Here is an 18,884-nt window from a genome sequence, read left to right as displayed (position 1 = left end):
AATATAATAATCATATATTTTATGATATTCTATACATCTCTGTTGCAAATGTTCTGACTCTTTTCAGTATCAGCACATAGAAGAAAATAGAGTGTAACTGCTCTATAGGATGTGAATGTGTAGACTAAGTTGTCATCTGAACTCAAACCTATATGTGTAGTGACTCCAGGCTGCTCCTTTGTGATGCCCAGTAAAAGAGTATACCTTAATCTGTAGCAAAAATTTGAAGGCAGACACAACAAACTCTAGAAAGAATCTCGAGTAAGAGGAGGTTAAAATACCAGAAAAAAGGTTGCTGACAGAACCTCACATTACTACAATAAATAGCTTTGGATTCCAAAGCAACTACTCTAAGAGTTCCAAAAATAAAAATAAAAAAAAAAATAGAAATGCATTTCTTAACTTTATTTATTTATCTTGAGTGAGACAGAGACAGCACAAGTAAGGGAAGAGCAGAGAGAGAAAGAGAGAGAGGGAGAGAGAGAGAGAGAGAGAGAGAGAGAGAGAATCCCAAGCAGGCTCCATACTGTCAGCACAGAGCCTGACATGGAGCTTGAACCCATGAAACCGTGAGATCATGACCTGAGCCAAAACCAAGAGTCAGATGGTTAACCAACTGAGGCCACCCAGGCATCCCTAGAAATGCATTCTATTTTCTTCATTAACAGTCTCAAAACTGCAATAGTTTTATGGTGCAAATGATTTGGAAGACTGTTTTTATCCAGACTCCTGGTTGAGCCAGGCATATACATCAATTGCTTGCTTCCCTTCTCTCTCTCTGTTCCCTTGATCCTCCTGTGCTTTCTCTTGCTCACACTGCCCTGACTCTGAATGTTCAGATCCATTTCCCAGCTGACACCTGTCGCTCTCCTGCTTCTCTGCCTGTTGAGAACATCCTGACTCACCTTCTGGTATTTGGAACCTCAGCTCTCTTATAATTTGTGAACACAGCTGCTCTTCTAGAATGATGATCTCCTCAAACTCTACATTGCGCTCCAGTTCGGGTTGACTTAGCTGGGAAGGAACTCCAGCCCCATGCCAACAGAGAAGCTCCATTTTCTTTCCATCACCAGTAACGAGAGGATTTCAGACAGAAAAAAATCAAGCCTGAGATTAAAAGATACAGAGTGAGAGCCACGTGACATGTCTCCTAATCATGAACTATCTTATCTGTGTTACCATTCACACGAGAGAAGGGAAGACAGCGTCATGTTGGTCATAGGCAAAACCATCTTGAATTGAAGAGGCTCCCTGAAATGGAAAGAGGGGGAAATAACCTGGTAGAGGGAGACTTCTGGATTTTTTGGAAGGAAATTATGAAGCCACGAGGACAGTAAAAACTGATTATCTGAAGTTTACAATTTGACCACAATGAGGTCTAGAAGCAACATAGCATTCTTCTCTCCTCCCACACTATCACCATTTAGTAAAGCTTAAGCAGTAATGATGGAACGGTTTCCCCCCATAATCCATATCATGGAGTGTCATGCCTTTTCAGTGATTAGTTACAGGGATCAGGATTCAATTAAATTCGGTAGGTTTAGGAGATATTGCTTATAGAATCTAATCTGTGCTCTCAAGTGCTTGGAGCAAACTGGGAATACGTTCCAAACAGGGTCATTTTCAGGCTGCAGAGTAAAGAAGGCAGTCTCTACTGAATGGAATTGTGTTACTTGGATAGAAAGATTTGTCGTTTGGGTTTGGGGTACTTACTGTGCCACTCTGAAACCTACAAGTGAGTGAGTCTTGTGTGCATGTTTCCATGTACGCAGAGCCTGAGAGGGAGCAACAGACGGTGCACATCATCTACGCAAACCTCCCTGGCCATCACCTTCACCTCTCTGAACACTGACTTGTTCATGCTCCCCTTGTATTCCTGGGCATGCTGGCGCTGTCCTGCTGCAGGGCACGGATGATGATTGATCCAGGCTAACTATGGTTGTTCTGTTTCCTGGACTGGTGATTCACCAAGGGATGGACATATTGTACAATTCTGGTCAGTGCGTGAAGTCTGGAACTTCTGGAAAAGTGTTCCTTGACCTTAAGAAAATGGAAATGAGAAAAATACCCATTTTCCTATCTGTGAATGTCACTGTGTGAGGATGTGATACTGATGGCAGTCATCTTGTGACTTTAAAGACAAGTTTATTGCAGGCCAGCTGACATCACTGAGCTACCAAGTGAAGGTCCCTGGAAATTACCCTGTGCCCAGACTTCCTATTAGGTAAGATCATACGTGCCTTAACCATAAGAGACTCTTAAATACAGAGAACACACTGAGGGTGACTGGAGGGGTGGGGGTGGGGGGGATGGGCTAAATGGGTGATGGGCATTACGGAGGGCACTTACTGGGAGGAGCACTAAGTGTTATATGTGAGCGATGAATCACTGGGTTCTACTCCTGAAACCAGTACTGCACTCTATGTTAACTAACTTGAATTAAAATAAATTTTTTAAAAAAGGAAAAAAAAACCAGATCATACATGCCTTTACTTATTAAGTCATTTTTAGCTAGGCCTTTTGTTTCTTACAGCAGAATGCATCCTAAGTGCTACAAACATCATCCCTAGAGGCATCAAGATTGTTTGGCTGGGTTGGAGAAGGAGTAACTCTGCAGACTCACAGAGAAGATGTGGCTTGCTTAAATTATAGAAGCCAGACTTGCTGACGGGACTGCTATACGTTTTTCGCTCGACCAAGCGGTCACATGGGGTGGGGCTCGTTAATTTCAAGACCATCGGCATTCACTTTCATTGGAAGGATTTTCGTTTAGTATGATTTTGAGGTTATTTTAAATAAAATATTTAGCTTGCCTAACCAGGTAATGGGAAATCTTTAGCCAGAGGGTTAGCAACTAGATTCAACCTTGTAATTTATCGCCTACAACTATAAATCAAGCCAATGTCAGAAAGCTGAGAAAAACAATAAACAATGAGACAGCTGCCGCCTGGTCTGTCAACAATATATGGCAAGGCGAGACGTGCCCAACAATTACAACAAAGCCATAAATATATATTCTATATTTAACTCCACAAGCTTAAAGTTGTTTGATTTTCATTATTGATGTTTGCACACCCTCAGGGTCTTAAAGGATAAATCCTTTATCTTGTACTGTCATGTTATTAAGAAGAAGAGAAAGTGCTTTTAAAAAAATTCCATTTTGCATAGGTTCTCGGACCTTTGCCCCACTGGCATTTGCATCCTGAGCGTAAGAGAGTTAATGCATGTGTAGGACTGAAGAATCCCAGCACTAAGGTATCCAGAAGAGACAGGACCGAGTTTATGAGTACTAGGAAGGCTGCGTCTGGTGAGGGTGGGGGCAGGTAAGGGGAGTTGTTTAAATTGTAAAGTTTCAGAGTCTTGTAACAGTGCTTTACAGAAAAAATCTGTTATAAATAAGTCATAAAGCCATAACATACTCTTTGTAATGCCAGCTCCACGATCTCTGCCAAGAAGACTTTTTTTTTTTTGTGGGAGAGTCCTCTCTTCCCTTTAGCAGCCTGCATACTACCTAAGAAGCTAATTCTTATTGAAAGATCATCATTATTACAGGAGGCTGGAAGTGATTCCCATTCACTGCCTGCAAGTAACCCTTAATTCCGACAGAAGACGTAAAGCCAAACCAAAATGTCCTCTGTGTTTGGAAAAGCTGCTGTGCTTGGATCATGGCAGCCCCCTTTGTGGCAAAGACCATCCCTGCAGAATCACTTGACCCCGAGGTCTAACTCCTCCAGGAGAATCTTTGACGAAATATACTGACAGCCACGTTACCACTGTTCCCATCGTCCACGGTAATTCTGCCAAATTGGCAGTCAAAGCCACGCAAGGCTAATCTTGTGCTGGGGAGATTGTCTTCCCTCAAGTCCTAATAGTAAGTACTTGGATTTTCACAGCTCTCTCTGAAATGCAAGGTCTTCTGGAAGCTTCCCTAAGAACCCCTCATGGGCTGGACACAGTGGCTACCGCCTCCCTCTGAGCCACCTCACTCATTTGTGGCCCAGATCTGCCAACAAAGGGTTTTCTCTTGTCTTAGTCACCTTTGTTCTATTAGCGCGTTCTCAGATAACTTTCACTGAAGGCTATTTGTCCAGTAGCCTGCAGGATTATTTCCACATTATTTAAGAGCCCTCTCGAAGAAGTCAGATGGGAATGAAAATGAAACTTGGGGGTCAGGGGTCCGTTGTGGGCATGCCTTTAGAAAGTCCCATCTTGTCTCACAGGCAAGAGATTTTTTCCTCCTACTTTCAGTGTGTGCTGACAGTGTCTGGGGAGACATGTTCTCATGTGATCACTTACAAGATCTCATTTCGTGTTAGTGAAATTTACACGCATGACTAGTAATTAAGTCTCACTAAATCAGTATTTCTCGTTTTCATTTAAATATGAGCTTTAATTACATAAAAACAATTGCCATAAAACGATTGCATGCATTTATTTGAGCTTTGAGTGCCCTCTACTGGAACAAGAAAAAAGTAAAAAATCAATAGCACGGAGGGCTTGTGCGGTTCGGTCCTAACTACTAAGATGTCCTCGTTAGTGTCGGGAAAAGAAGAATAATTGTAAGCGCTCAACATCTGTCATTCACAATTAGCTGACAGTGCTCCAAACTTTTTCTAAAACTTACCCATTAAATGGAGCTAACGGTGCATATCTTCCAGATTTTACGTTTACAGAAAAATCCTGAAAGATACCAACGTGAAGCCTCTTCCTAGCTGGTTGGCCAGCTCTTATTTCCAGATACTGCATGTCTCCCTGCTACTGGTGTTCCGTTTACAGCCACGGCCTCTGAAACCAGTTGGCCCCCCCGACCAATTTCCTTCTTTAAACCTGTTCCTTCCAAAACCATGCGTGATGTGAACTTTGCTCTTCTCTGCCTTCACCCTTGGGCTCTGGTGCCCCTCTGACCTCCTGCCTTCCCCCCACCGCCCCGCCCCGTGAACTTCCCAGCTCCCTCCTTCCACCACCTCTCCTCCCTGTCAGCAGGACTGCACCTGAACTCACTTCCTTGTCTCCATTTAACCAGTCTCTCCACCCTCCTTATTCCAATTCATTTCCTAACTTGTCTGGACCTCATGGCTTATTATTTCAACCACACTGTCATCGACACACTCATTTCCACCAACCCTTTGATCGTCTGCTGCATAAGCCTTGAAGTAGTCTATTCTATAACAGCCTAATGATTCATTCTAACCGACTAATTTCTAAGTTGCGAAGCACTGCTGAAGAATATCACACTGCTTTGCTCATTGGCTAATGATACGTCCTTTTGGCCAGTCTCAGGTAGGACCTTGGAAAGGCTCAATTCTGTTTTTCTTTTTTTAAAGTTTATTTATCTTTGAGAGAGAGAGAGAGAGAGAGCACAATTAGGGGAGGGGCAGAGAGAGAGGGACAGAGAATCCCAAGCAGGTGCTGCACTGTCAGCATGGAACCCAATTCGGGGCTTGAACTCACGAACCATGAGATCATGACTGGAGCGGAAATCGAGAGTCAGACGTTTAACCGACCGAGCCACCCAGGAGCCCAGGAAATGCTCAATTCATATCTGCAGTTTGCTTGTTTTTCTAATCCCTTGAGGATTTTTCATACCCTGTCTACTCTCCTTCTTAAGATTTGTTTTGTTTCTTAATTTTCAGAAAACAGCTGGAGCTACACAGTCTCCATTCCTGCACTTCCCAATTTGTCTTTATCTGTGCCCGTTCTTCCCTTTGGCCACAGGAGACCAGCCTCTTCTCTCTTGGCTTTAGATTCTATTCCCTCCCAGTCACTCTTTTTTTCTTCCAATAGTTGTTTAGGTTTTCTCCCTCTTCCCAGGTACCTCTCTCTTGGACTCAGACTATAAATATTCCAGATTCTCCATTGTTGTATTCCCACCCAGACAAGGCATGACCTACTCCCAACCTTGCCTCTCTCTCACAGACTGCTGCCCATGTCTCCTTGGCTTCACTGTGAGGCATCTTGAAGGAGTAGTCTGTATTCTATGCTTCTGTTTCCGTCACCCCCTCACTCCGTAAAAGCCACTCAGTTTCATTTTTCTAATCACCAATCAGGAAATACTCTCTCATAGGTAATCAAAGTCCTCTGTAGGATCAGGTTCTCAGGATCATCCACCTCACTGCTCAGCCATTCAAAGTAGCTGATGTACCAGGGCTCAAGACCCCTGCTTGCATTCCAGGGCCCTGCCCAGCCAGAAGGAGGAAGGAAACGACACAAAAACACACACTTTTCCCCTGAAGGATACTTACTGGAAGGTGTGCCCACCGCCTAATGCAGTCCGGGTCTCAACCTTGCTACAGGGGGAGGTGGGAAAAATAGTCTAGTCTGGTTGGCTAAATATCCAACTAAAATGTAAGAGTCTAAGGAAGATGGAAAAACACTGACATGTAGATATTTTAAGCTTTGTGTACCAAATGTTAACCAAAAGCACAAACGCATACACATACACACAAATGAGATTGGGGTTTAAAGATGCTATAAAATTAAGGGTCCCTGGGTGGTTCAGTGTCTGACTCTTGGTTTCGGCTCAGGTCATGATCTCATAGTTCGTGGGTTCGAGCCCAATGTTGGGCTCTGTGCTGACAGTGCAGATCCTGCTTGGGATTCTCTCCTCTTCTTTGTCCCTCCCCTGCTCCCTCTCTCTCCAAAAATAAATAAAGATTTTTTAATGCAATAAAATGCACTTCTTTGGTTATGACTTCCTGTAATTTCCATTTGATACTTTGTGCCATATCTATTGTTTGAAAATTATCGAAATTTTGAATCCCAATATATATTTCATGTTTTCTGAATGTCTTCTGAATATATAAAAAAAGGACATACCTTTATGTTGAAGTAAAAAGTGAACAAATACATACTAATTTATCCTTATGGATATTATATACGGTTTTTGTGTGTAAGATTAAAAAAAAATTAATCCCCTTTAACAGACAACACCCTTACATTTTCCTACATATTTTTCCTAAAATGGTAAGCCATTTTCTTTTTTTTTTTTTTCAAAATGAAAGGATTTTTTTTTTCAGATCGCAAAGGCTCTTGACAATTATATCACATTAAGATCTTTATTTTCTACACTATAGCTATTTCCAATTTGTACTTTTTTTAAAATTCCACTGAAGTCATCCTTTAGAGTAGTAAGCTACATATTTAAAGCCACACACTCTAATTGCCAGCCGTTCTGAGTCTGACAATATTAATAATAAGGAATTCAATGCATTTTACTTTATCTACTCTGTTCTACTCCTTAACTGCTGGTAATTGACCTTGGGTGACACATCCATTTTCTTATTACATGATGAATTTCATAATATGCCACTGTATGTTTGAAAACTGCTTTGCCTTGGCATTTATGTTTCTAATCCACATTTACAATATTTCACATCACTGTTAAGCTTCATTGGTCTGAATGTTTACCTGGAGTTCTTTTATGTATAACTTTCCCATTCTTGAATTATTGCTGTAATTTTAAATTTCCAACTTCATCAGTCGAAGTACATCTTTAAGTGTATTTTATCTTGTTTTGCTTTCATAAAGGCATGTAAGAGTTCCATTTTCTGACTGCTTGCATTTTGACAGATATTTTATTGCCTTACACATAATACTACTTAATTGGGATATGGTATTCTTGTAACATGCCCAGATACATGACTTAGAAAACTTAAAATAGCCATTTGGGATATGTAGAGAGAGCCAACACGGAAGTTTTGCAACATGGTTGGCTCTGATATGTGTGTGCATCAGTGGTGTTCCCTAAACCACAGGAACTGGCTTGTTGAGAAGTGTCAACTTAAAGCACTATAAATATAAATTGTTTTTTATTCCAATGATTTTTATTCTATTTTTCTTAACCACCCCCCCCCCTCCCCCAACACACATGCCAAACTTCACCTCCAACCATGTTACGGTGAATTTTCTATCCATATCCCTTAACAACATCTTAGATGGATTCTATAATACTTTCATTATTAAAATGCATCTAGGGGCACCTGGGTGGCTCAGTTGGTTGAGTGTTCAACTTTAGCTCAGGTCATGATCTCACAGTTTGTGGGTTCGAGCCCCACGTTGGGCTCTGTGCTGACAGCTCAGAGCCTGGAGCCTGCTTTGTATTCTGTGTCTCCCTCTCTATCTGCCCCTCCCCTTCTTGCGCTCTGTCTCTCTCTCAAAAATAAGTAAACATTAAAAAAATGAAAATAAAAATAAAAATAAATGCATCTAGATGGAAGATTCAACCTTGAGGTTGACTTAAAGAACTGGTCTCTTTTTGCCAACACATGTTTGATCCATGATGCTAAGAATCTGAAGCATGAAGATGGGCCTGATTACCTTTTTTAGTTACACTCTATAGAGCTTTTCAAGCCAGCTGTGCTAAAACTGCAGTAGGCAGCTCGAGGCTGAAGGGACTAGCAAATAAATAATAAATAAATAAAGTAGAGAAAAATGTTCTAGTGAGGTGAAGAATGTTCTAGGAACTATGAAAGGCCAAGGTGACTCGAAATTAGTCAAAGAGGTCCCAAAAAACATGAGTTGCATTTGAGGAGTTGAGTGGTGGCCAGATGGTGGCGGGGGGGAAGGAGGGGTTCTGAAAGCCATAAAGGGACTTGAGGTTTTATTCTCACCACAGCGGGAAACTACTGGAAACCTTTGGACAAAGGAGATACGTGATCTGATTTATATCTTTAAAAACCATCTCCGACCATGTTGAGAAGAACGGTCTGTGGGTGGCAAGAATAGAAAAAGGAAGATCAGTTAGGGGAAGATGGCAATGGTTTAGGCAAGATATGCCCATGGTCTGGAGCATGGTGGTGTCCAGAGATGATGTGGCCCCAGACTGTGCATGTACGTTTGCTGGAGACACCCATTACATCAGATGGAAATGTTACGTGGGCAATTGGACATGCAGATCTGGAGTTCCCAGAAAAGCTCCTGGCCATAAGATACAAATGCAGAGCCATCAGGGTATATATGGTATACAAAGCATGGGAATGGAAGAGGTCACCAAGTGAGAGTATATTTCAGAGAGAAGAAATCCAAAGATTAAGTCCTGTGGGGTCCCAGCATTTTGGAGTGAGGAGGAGGAGGAGGAGGAAGAAGAAGCAAAAAAGACTGAGAAGGAGTGACCACACCAGTAGGAGAACTGGTGTGGCGCCCTCCCTGGAAGCCAGATTTAGAGACACTTGAGAAAGTGTTTCAAGAATCAGGTCAACCTCTTCTTTAGCTCCAGTGGCTTCATCTTAGACTAGCAGTTTTTCGAGAACACCAGAAAAAAACCCTCCTGCTTCCACACCAAAGTATACTTTTAGAGGGATGCTTTTTCTTTGCGCTTCCTGGCCAGTATTTCTTTCCCCTGTGTAATACTACTTTTTCAAGACCTCACATGTAGATGTCCGCCCTGCCCACTTAGACTGTAGTCACATCATGTGCGCAGTGAATTCATGTGATGTGAGTCATGTGCAGCTGAAGCCAAGAGAGAATGTTACAATATTGTGACTGATTGCACCTAGCACTCTTCCAAGAGCATCTACCCAAGAACAGGGGAGATAGATGTGCCTCTCATGTTTTTCTGGGGTCTCACAAATCAATACATTATGGACCTATGGGGACATTGTGGGACTTTTCATGACAATTTCATATTATATATATATTTCATATTATATATATCATATTATATATATATTACATATATATATGAAAGATTGTATAAGATAAGAACTGTGAGATAATTTCATTATACACATACACACACACACACACACACACACACACACACACACACACACATATAGTGCTAACTTATGTGCTTATCTTAGAATCCAGCCTTATGTTAGATGTGATTCCACACTGCCTGAACTGGTCAACTGGAAAGGGGTGCGAACTGTCCGTGTTACGTTTGTCAACAGAAAGGGTGTGTGGAATGTTCTCAGCTCCAGTTGACTTGGGTCCTGGCAAGCCACCTGCACGTCCATCTCCTCATTGTCCAGCCTTGGGCATCCTTTGGGCTCTGTAGGACTAAGATGGAGTTTTCCTCATCCAACACTCAGACTTCCCAGCTCTGTTAGATTCCACGGGCTTCTTTTTGGTCCCTAGCGTAGTCAGAAGACCTATGCTGGTGGTTATTCTCACCCAGAACATCCCTTCTTATCAGAAATCCTCTACCTTCTTCCTCAGCAACAGCGCTTCTATAGAGGTGACTACACAAGCCACAGCGGTACTGTTTGGTGGGGTGAATCTGCTTAATGTGTTTTATTCAGTTAGTTTTTCTAGAAAGCTGGCATGAAACAGCACTAGCGATTTCTAGTTTTAGCAGCACAATAGACCCTCTTGTTTGTTTGATTTTTTAACAGAGAGAAAGGAGTTAGGTAGCCCTTTAAAATATGTCATAGGTGGGGGCCTGGGGTGGCTCAGTCGATTAAACATCTGACACTGGATCTCGGCTCAGGTCATGATCTCACAGTTTGTAAGTTCGAGCCCCACATTGGTCTCCGTGCTGATGGTGCAGAGCCTGTTTGGGATTCTGTCTCTCCTTCTCTCTGCCCCTCCCCCGTTTGTGCACTTTCTCTCAAAATAAATAAATCAACTTAAAAAAAAAAAAAGAAGCTGTCAACCCTTTAAAAAAAAAAAAGGAGGGGGAAGGGATGCACCCAGGTGGCTCAGTCGGTTGAGTGTCCGACTTCAGCTCAGGTTGTGACCTCGTGGTTCGTGGGTTCGACCCCCGTGCCAGGCTCTGTGCTGACAGCTCAGAGCCTAGAGCCTGCTTCGGATTCTGTGTCTCCCTCTTTCTCTGCCCCTCCCCCGTTCGTGTTCTGTTTCTCTCTTTCTCAAAAAATGAATACACATTAAAAATAAATAAAATTTAAAAATCTGTCATAAAAGACAAGCACATAGTGGTTTTGTTGTTTGCAAGTGGTGAGGTATAGCCTTCATAGGTGGATAAAGCTCAGCATGGCCCCTCTCCTTTCCATCTGTTTGCATCAGTAGATTCCTATTAAGGGCCAAATAGCCATCCAGAAGGAAAAGAATGGAAGACTTGGCGTTCTAAGTTAGAGGATGTCTGATGGGCTGCAGTTGCCCAGAATGAGGCCAATAGACGAGAAAAGGGGCTTCCGGGGAAACTGGATGTAAGCCCCCCCATTGGGGCCCGTGCTGCTGAAGAGAGCTCTTCTAACGGAACAGGTTCTGGGACCCCCCCTCCTGGACCAGTGTCCTGGGGAAGCCGTCTGTGCTTGGATGTAAAGTGATAGGGATGCCTGGCTTCCCCTTGGTAGCGACACCGGGAAGCGTTAAGCCCAGAAACGGTTTCCCTCAGAGGAAATTACCCAACGACCCCATTTCCTCCTCTACGAAGGGTTGTTCATTGATCCCCTTGCAGTCAGAAAACACGTGTTAGGTCCCTCCAGACAGCCTCTGGAGGAGTGACACACGCTTGGAGTCAACAATGATACGGATCTGGGGAGAAAGGAGACCCGATTTTGCACCGCCAGCTGGTGCCGTGGGTCAGGTCTTCGTCAGGATTTTTAGGGAAAATTTGAAAATCACCCATCACAGAAAGCTCTGGGACCCCCCCCCCCCCCCCCCGCAAGGCAGTGATATTTTCTTTAGCAGTGAGGAGATAGAGCTTACGGGAAGCAGAATGTAATTAAAAGTCATATCCAATATTCTGCTGCTCAACTGATGTCTTATTAAAAATGTGTGCCTGTGGCCAAGGAAGTAGGAGGTACACTCTCAGCTGTCAGGCCGAGAAAAGAGCGCTGTGCCCAGGATCCATCCCGAAAGGCCGGCTCACTCAGATCCCCGGTCCATGAGGAGGGAGCCGCTTACATCGCCTTCCCACATGACAATCAAAATCACAGCACAGACTCCACTTTTCTCACTTCTCCTACACAAGGGCTCGTGGTTGGGCATAAGATAATGAGGACAGGCTCTGTCACCCACAATGTGGCAAGATAAGATGTGGCACAGTCAGGAGAAATTATTTTAGGGCCCCCTCCCCCAGAGTTCACACCGGTGACTCAATTCATCCCCTTTCTGGCTAATGGGTGAGAGCAGATACGGGATCCTCAGATGCCCCAAGTTTTAATTCTGGCTCAACCGCTGACTTCATTTCTGTAATAGGTATACTATAAACATCTCCTGCATATGGCTCCTGGAGGACAGTCTTCAACTCTAACTCACCTCACCAAAATTCTAAGGAACCCCGAATTATACTGCGGAGTCCTCCGTGAAGCTCGGTGGAAATTTGCATCATCCTCCAACCTGCCCGGTGCCAGTCCCCCCCCCCCCCCGCCCCCCCTGGTGCTTTGTGAACAACCACTGCCTAGAAACTGACATTTACTCGAACACAGTTGCAACAATGTGTTCAAATCTTACTCACTTTTAGTGGTGTTCCGAAATTCTGGCCGCTAGATTTTGCTCCCAGTTCATGCTATGAAGCCTCGGTGACTCTGCCACGGTACGGGTTTCATAGACTGGCCGGTCAAACCCATCCTACGCCCCATAGAGTTTTCAGCCTTCAGTTCTGTCTCCAAGAACAGAATCACTGAATCCAAAGACATTGTGTATGTTGTACCTGAAAATGGAAAAATTCTCAGCACGGCCGAAGACAAGAGGAATGTTAAGTGAAAAAAGAATTAACTGATGGCATTGACCTGCAGAAGAGGAGGAAGGAGAGGGGACGCACAGGAATTAAAGAGTTACTCTCTAGACCAACAGTAAACTTCACCTTTCCTTTATTCTTGTGCCTCAGTTTGTTTATCTGGGAAATAGGAGTGACAGTTCAACTCAGCCTCACTTAGTGTTTATATTTTTGCCCTATTTATAACTACAGTTAGTATTCATTCACTAACTGCAAAACTGTAAATGCCCATCAGGCACATTACACATAGCTTTCCATAAAAAAAACAGGACATTGTGGAGTGCCTGGGTGGCTCAGATGGTTAAGCGTCTGGCTCTTGATTCTGGCTCAAGTCATGATCTCACGGTTCTTCGGTTCGAGCCCTGCATCAGGCTCTCTGCTGACAGCATGAAGCCTGCTTTGGATTCTCTCTCCCTCTCTCTTCCCCTCCTATGCATGCACTCTCTCTTCTCCTTCTCTCTCTGCCCCTCCCCTACTCATGCTCACTCTCTCTCAAAAATGAAATTAAAAAACACATTTTAAAAAATTTTAAAAATTAGACATCATCATAGGTCCCTGTGGATTAAATATGTTTGAGGGTTGTATTTTCTTTGTTTGTTTCCAATGAGGTTAGAAATATTTACTGATTATAGTAATGTCATATTTTTTAAAACCTCTCGATATAAGACTTACTCTTTACTTATATGTAAGATTCCTAAGTGCCTAAAATGCTTATAAATTCATGAGAAATTCGTTGCTAAAGATTTAAGACTTAAATATTAAAATTCCACAGTCAGCAAATACTCTCAAAGAAATGAAAATATCTGGGAAGTATATAACCATGTTTTTTTGGCCTTTATTTGAATATTAAAGAAAGGGATGGCTTCTATACCCATTTAATTACATTCCCAGAGAGTCTGTGTATGAATCAGATGATAATAGATTATACTTTCACTAGTGCAGATTGCTTCCCAAAGTGGATATTAATATCAGATCACAGTTCTTGAACCACAACCCATGCAGGCCAGACTTCAGAATTTATTGTATATCAGAAAGGTAATGTGAGCTCATACTATATATTGTATAGCATCCCCATCGGGGGCTCAAGGAAGCATTCAAACCCATTAAACTTTCTATAATGAAACACATAAATATGCACATTATAAGTGGGATAATCACTATTAAATATTCTCACATCAGTTCAGACAATTTACCAAAAATAACAAGTTTTCAGAGTTGCCCCCTTCACCTCAACCCCCAGAATTGCAGAACTGTGGATAAGCAGTTGTTGACCCATATTCTTTCAAAGTATTTGGGATGTTCCACCGCCACCTGTGGGAAAGCCCTTGCAAATTTAATGAGCACCCACGGGAGGATATAATATCACATATAAATAATAGCCGTAGGCTCACATTTTCAGGGACTCACCAAATATGTAAGCCGGGGACGTTTCCTGCCTTGGGTCCCAGGATTGAAAAATCAATAAATTCACAATACTGCCAGATAGTGTTGCAAGAAAGGTGGGAAGAGGAACCATCAAAGGAGAGAGAGGATCTGTACCGAGGAGAAGCCATGTCGCCTGTCTCAGGAGATCATCTGGTATTTAATAGAAGACAACTAAAAATAGGTTTGCAAAGATGTCACATGAGAATCGAAACTTCCACTTAAACCTCAGGTAGCCTGGTCAGCAGCAGGGCTCTTAGTGAGCTCAGCCCTGGGCTCTAATACGTGGCCCTGAACTTGGAAGGACCCGCCCTTGGTCAGTGCTCTGCTCTCAGTGATGGCTTCATAATCAGGGCCGAACAGGGACCTTGCCCCACTTCCTTTTGCAAGGGGCCCCACACATCATGTGGCCAGTCCTGTCCACAGGCAGGCCTATCCCTGGCATGGAGTGGAAGACAGTCTCTGCTTTCTCTCTTTTGCCTGAGAGGGAAAGCCAGCTGGTGCTCCAGGAGGAGCGAGTCTCACCAAGGGGAGAAGGCTTGCTCTGTTGGTTCCTCTCGGGTCTCCTCCTGGCACACGCAACTTGCACAAAAACTTGCAGATGAGTGATGTGCCATGACCCCCCTCCCCCCACGCCGGCTTTGGAGGACAGGCAACTTTCTCCCTATAAACTCCTTAGGAGCGAGGCCATAGGGCAGGACGCCAGTCCCTGTGAAAGGTGGGGGTTATGGGAAGGCCTTAGCAGGTGCCTTTGCGAGTTCAGCACACGGTGAACTTTTTGAAGGCACAATCTTCCCAAGACCATACCTGCGCAGAAATTAATAACTCTTTACATTTGTCGTACATTCTACAATTTACAGAGCAGTTTAGTGGGCATTATTGGATTTTATCGACTCATTCATTCGGCACGCGCTCACACACCCCACACACATCCACGCCCCTCCACATACACATGCGCCACATACACCCCACACATGCATACCGCCCTCCACCCACACACCCCCACTTATACACTGTACCCCCAATCCCCCCCCCACATTTTTATTGTGTCAAGTTCAAGCCAAAGAGCTGGATTCTCTCCTACCTTGCCAAAGAAGTCTTTCCTCCCCTCTTTCTTACTAGTCATTGTCCCATTTTCCTCTTTCCCCTCACAGGCAACTAACTAATGACAACTACTGTCTGTCCCCGGGCTCTCCACCACCTGCCCTTCTGCCACCATCATCCCACTGACAAGATGTTTCTCGTGGTGTTCACCACTATAAAGAAAAATTGTCTCTCACTTCTCAAGTCCAGCCACGGAGATATCCAATTTATAGGCACTTTCCAGAATGCTCCCTGCCTAACCATTAGGTGAGTTTGGCAGTGGTGACCACTGCCTTATTTGAGAAGCTCTCCTTCAGTTTCTAGAACACTGTTCCTTTCCTGTTTTCCTTCTCTTGCTCTGGTATTACCCTCAGTCTTCCCTGGAGATTCTTTTTCTTTCTACGATGGTTGGGGTCAACTAGGATTTCCTCCTTGCCCTTCTCTTTCTTTCTTCTTTTTTTCGCTCTACGCATTCTTCCTGGGGAATAGGATGGGTAGCTTCCTGTGGTTTCAGTAGTCATTTATGCTAATAGCAGTATGGATTGTGGTTAAGTGCCTAAATTCTGGAATTATGGAGACTTGGGTTTGAATCCTGGACATATGACCTGGACAATATACATAATCCCTAAGCCCTGTTTTCACACACATAAAATAGAAAAAAAAAATCACCCCCAAGCTTTACAGTTATCACGAAGAGTCTCTCATTCATTTTACCAAAATGTTTTGAGTAGCGAATGTGCTATGCACTGGATATATAACGATATGCAAAACATACAAAAATCCCTGTGGCACTTCTACTGTAGTGTGAGACAGACACTGGACAAATGAGCAAGTGGACATTGGATATGCAACAGTAAGAGGGGCTCTGAAGAATAGAGTAGAACAAGAAATAACCTAACAAATGGGAAACAGTACGGTGCCTGGCATGGAGGCGACACCCAGCAAAGGCTTGCCACCACCATCTCCCCTATCATCATCCCCTCAATCTCCGCCTCTAGCCTCTTGATGCCTACGGAGACCTCAAATTACCATGTCTAAAGCCATATTCATCCTATTTCTCTACCTCTTCTATTCCCTTATATTTAATTCGCCACCTTGGTCAATAGCACCCAGGTCTCGGCGGACTGTCAGAACTATCGCGTGGATATGTATTTTGACTCCGCCTCCTTCCCCAGCCCTCCCACCCCTGACCTGATTTCGGCCTTCAGCATTTCTCATCTGACCCAGGGTGAGAGCTAAGTCTGCCTTCTTCAGATGGCTCTCCAGTCGGTCCTCTGCTGCGATGGTTACATTCGCACGATGGCTTTCTGTCACCATTGTCAGAGATATCCCAAGGTCCTTAATCTGCCCACCACTCCGGATGCCCTACTTCTCTTGCTCAGCTCTTTCCTGCCCCCTCCTTCTAACACTGTAAACTCCAAGACACTGAAGTGAGAAGCTCTTGACTCTCCCTATACGGTCTTGTCCCAATACCTTTCCCCCACCACTGCCATTTTCTCTCCCTGCAGTGTCTTCTGCGTGCCCTTTTATCCGGACAACTCCTGCTCACCATCAAAGACTCAGGGCAGACATCCCCTCCTTTATGCTCTTCCCTGATCTCCACCTTACCCCTGCCTTCCTCCAACCATTACTGCATTGGCTATTTCCCAGAAGGCTCCCATAGACACTGCCCGAATCTCTGTCTCTTTCACCGAACTCACCAGGTCCCTCTGGATTTTACATTTGTGTGTGTTCCTACCAGATTCTATTGAAAGACAGGATTGACTCTCACTTGTTTTTCCAGGTTCTTTCAGGAGCCCCTGTACCCCCATTCACCCACAAACTGTGTGCTCCATGACCTGTAACTGTCAATTAGCGCATTTGCCTAAGTGTGGATTTGTCAATTGCAAAAAATACCCTGTGGAAAATACAGGTGGTTCATTGTAAATTTGTATTAATGGAAAACCTGCCTCTAACCTTTCAGGGCCACAGTTCAGCACTGAAGATACCCAATTTACATGATAAAACAAGGTCACTTCACATCTCAGGTTATGGCATCTTATATTCATTCATATTTATAATCACTTTACTATTTTTTTTCTCCAAGAATCATGGAGTAATTCCTACATCACTTCTATGTAACCAGAGTGAATTTTGCAAATCGAGAAGAATCCCCAGTAAAGGGAACTTCCAGAAGTCTGATGGCAATATTTTTACTAAATTGCTGAGATCCCCTTCTGTTGGGTGCCCTGTAGTTGTCTGGAGCATTTAGCACAGCTCCTAGCTTCTAGAATAAAAGCAATTCTCTCTTCCCATTTCCTTTCTTGCACTGTCTTGTCCCTTGAGTCTCAATCTCTACACTGATAACCACCTAGAAACTCATATTCCGTTATGTTCAAAACTAAACAAAGTCCCTACGATGCCTCAACCCATCCTTTCCCTTCTCCTGAGTTCACATCTTGGTTAATGGCACTGAAGTTTACACAGATGCCCCGGGTCAAAATTTTCTCAGTGATGCTTCACTCTTCTCTGCCCCTCCCTCAGCCTGCCTCATCAGCCTTCACACAGCGCACTTCGTCTTCTTCAGTTATGCACAGTCTGTCAGTGCCCAGTCAAATGGGTTTGCACTCCCATCTCTACCCCCCACAGGCCTCTAATCTCTCGACTAAATTACTTACATGCTTTTTCTCTATGCCAGGAAGCTCTTGCCTTCAATAGATCTTCAAACTGCTTCCAGACCTCAAGCCAACTGAGACTTTAAAGTCTTCAGTACCTTATCATCACCTGCAGAATAAATGGAAATACAGTAGCATCATGTATAAGGGGCTTTGCTCTCTGGGCCTCATAGATGTTTTCACCCTCATCCCTCTTTGTACTCCAAAGCACAGTCTCTCCTACAGCCAACTCCGACTTTTTCTCAGAATGTCATGGTTTTCCATGTCTCCTTACCTTTCCACTTGCTGTTTTTTTTTTTTCTTCCCTGTATTGTTCTCCCACCTCTATGCTCTGCCCAGAGAACCTCTTGTCCTTCTCTCAAAACCCAGCTCATATATCCTGTGGGATAAATGTAAGACTCCTTCCTCTCTCTTGTAGCTGCCCCCCCCCATCCCCAGTCTCCCAACAGAAGGCAAATTTGCTGTCAGAGGGCTTCCTTTTAACTCTATTAGTAATTCTCACTATATTACATTTGTTTATGTATTTATAGCACCCACTAGACCAGCAGCTCCCAACAGACAGAGGGTGAGTCTCATCCCCATTTTTTTTCCAAGTATCTACAGCAGTGCCTGGTAAACAGTCAGCACTCAATAAACATTTTTCAATAAACAATCAAATGATAATTATAGCAAAATCAGAAAAGCAAAGCATTCATCTAACATCCCATAATTTATCTTTGTTTTTATAGGAGGAAATATGCGGCTCCAAGGATAATGAGAAGCTGTGGTTTCTTATTGCAAAAATTATTAGGAGCTTATAAATATGCCCGTAAAACTCACCCCTTACACAGTAGAGGAGATAGACATGAATTTAGAGATAATGACCTTACAAAGAGATACTCCCAAGAATTCTTTTGAGAGTTTACAGAACTGCTGAAATAAAGGTCAACTGTAGAGACCACAAAGAAGGTCTCCAGGAGACTATGGACAGAGAAGTTATTTGGAGTCAACTATAAAGCTCTCCTTTCATGGGAGGACATTGGTGAGAAAATGAAACACTGGCAATGAGAATGAGAGCAATAAGGAAGTAGGATGGGATAAAAGACATCAGAAAAGGAAAACAA

The 18,884-nt window shown here is 43.5% G+C and overlaps 2 long non-coding RNA genes across 3 annotated transcripts in view; one reads left to right on the top strand and one right to left on the bottom strand.

Annotated features, from left to right (window-relative positions):
- LOC144615655 (uncharacterized) overlaps positions 1–6,909 on the top strand; it is a 41,701-nt gene extending 34,792 nt beyond the window's left edge. The window contains exons 2-3 of one of the 2 annotated variants that reach the window (XR_013554043.2): positions 1,773–2,224; positions 2,537–6,909. This is a non-coding gene — a long non-coding RNA (uncharacterized LOC144615655). Of the gene's footprint in view, positions 1–1,772; positions 2,225–2,533 lie in introns of both variants that reach the window. The other variant, XR_013554044.2, reaches the window with a different exon arrangement.
- Positions 1–14,365, bottom strand: part of LOC132679041 (uncharacterized) — a 29,412-nt gene extending 15,047 nt beyond the window's left edge. Inside the window, exons 1-2 of the long non-coding RNA XR_009609943.3 lie at positions 14,030–14,365; positions 12,362–12,556 (exon numbers count right to left, since the gene is read on the bottom strand). This is a non-coding gene — a long non-coding RNA (uncharacterized LOC132679041). The remainder of the gene's footprint in view (positions 1–12,361; positions 12,557–14,029) is intronic.
- Positions 14,366–18,884: the final 4,519 nt, after the last annotated feature.

The sequence above is a fragment of the Panthera onca genome, chromosome A2 (genome assembly GCF_046562875.1).
Source record: "Panthera onca isolate mPanOnc1 chromosome A2, mPanOnc1 haplotype 2, whole genome shotgun sequence".
Taxonomy (NCBI): Eukaryota; Metazoa; Chordata; class Mammalia; order Carnivora; family Felidae; genus Panthera; species Panthera onca.
This window is presented reverse-complemented; position numbering and strand designations above follow the sequence as displayed.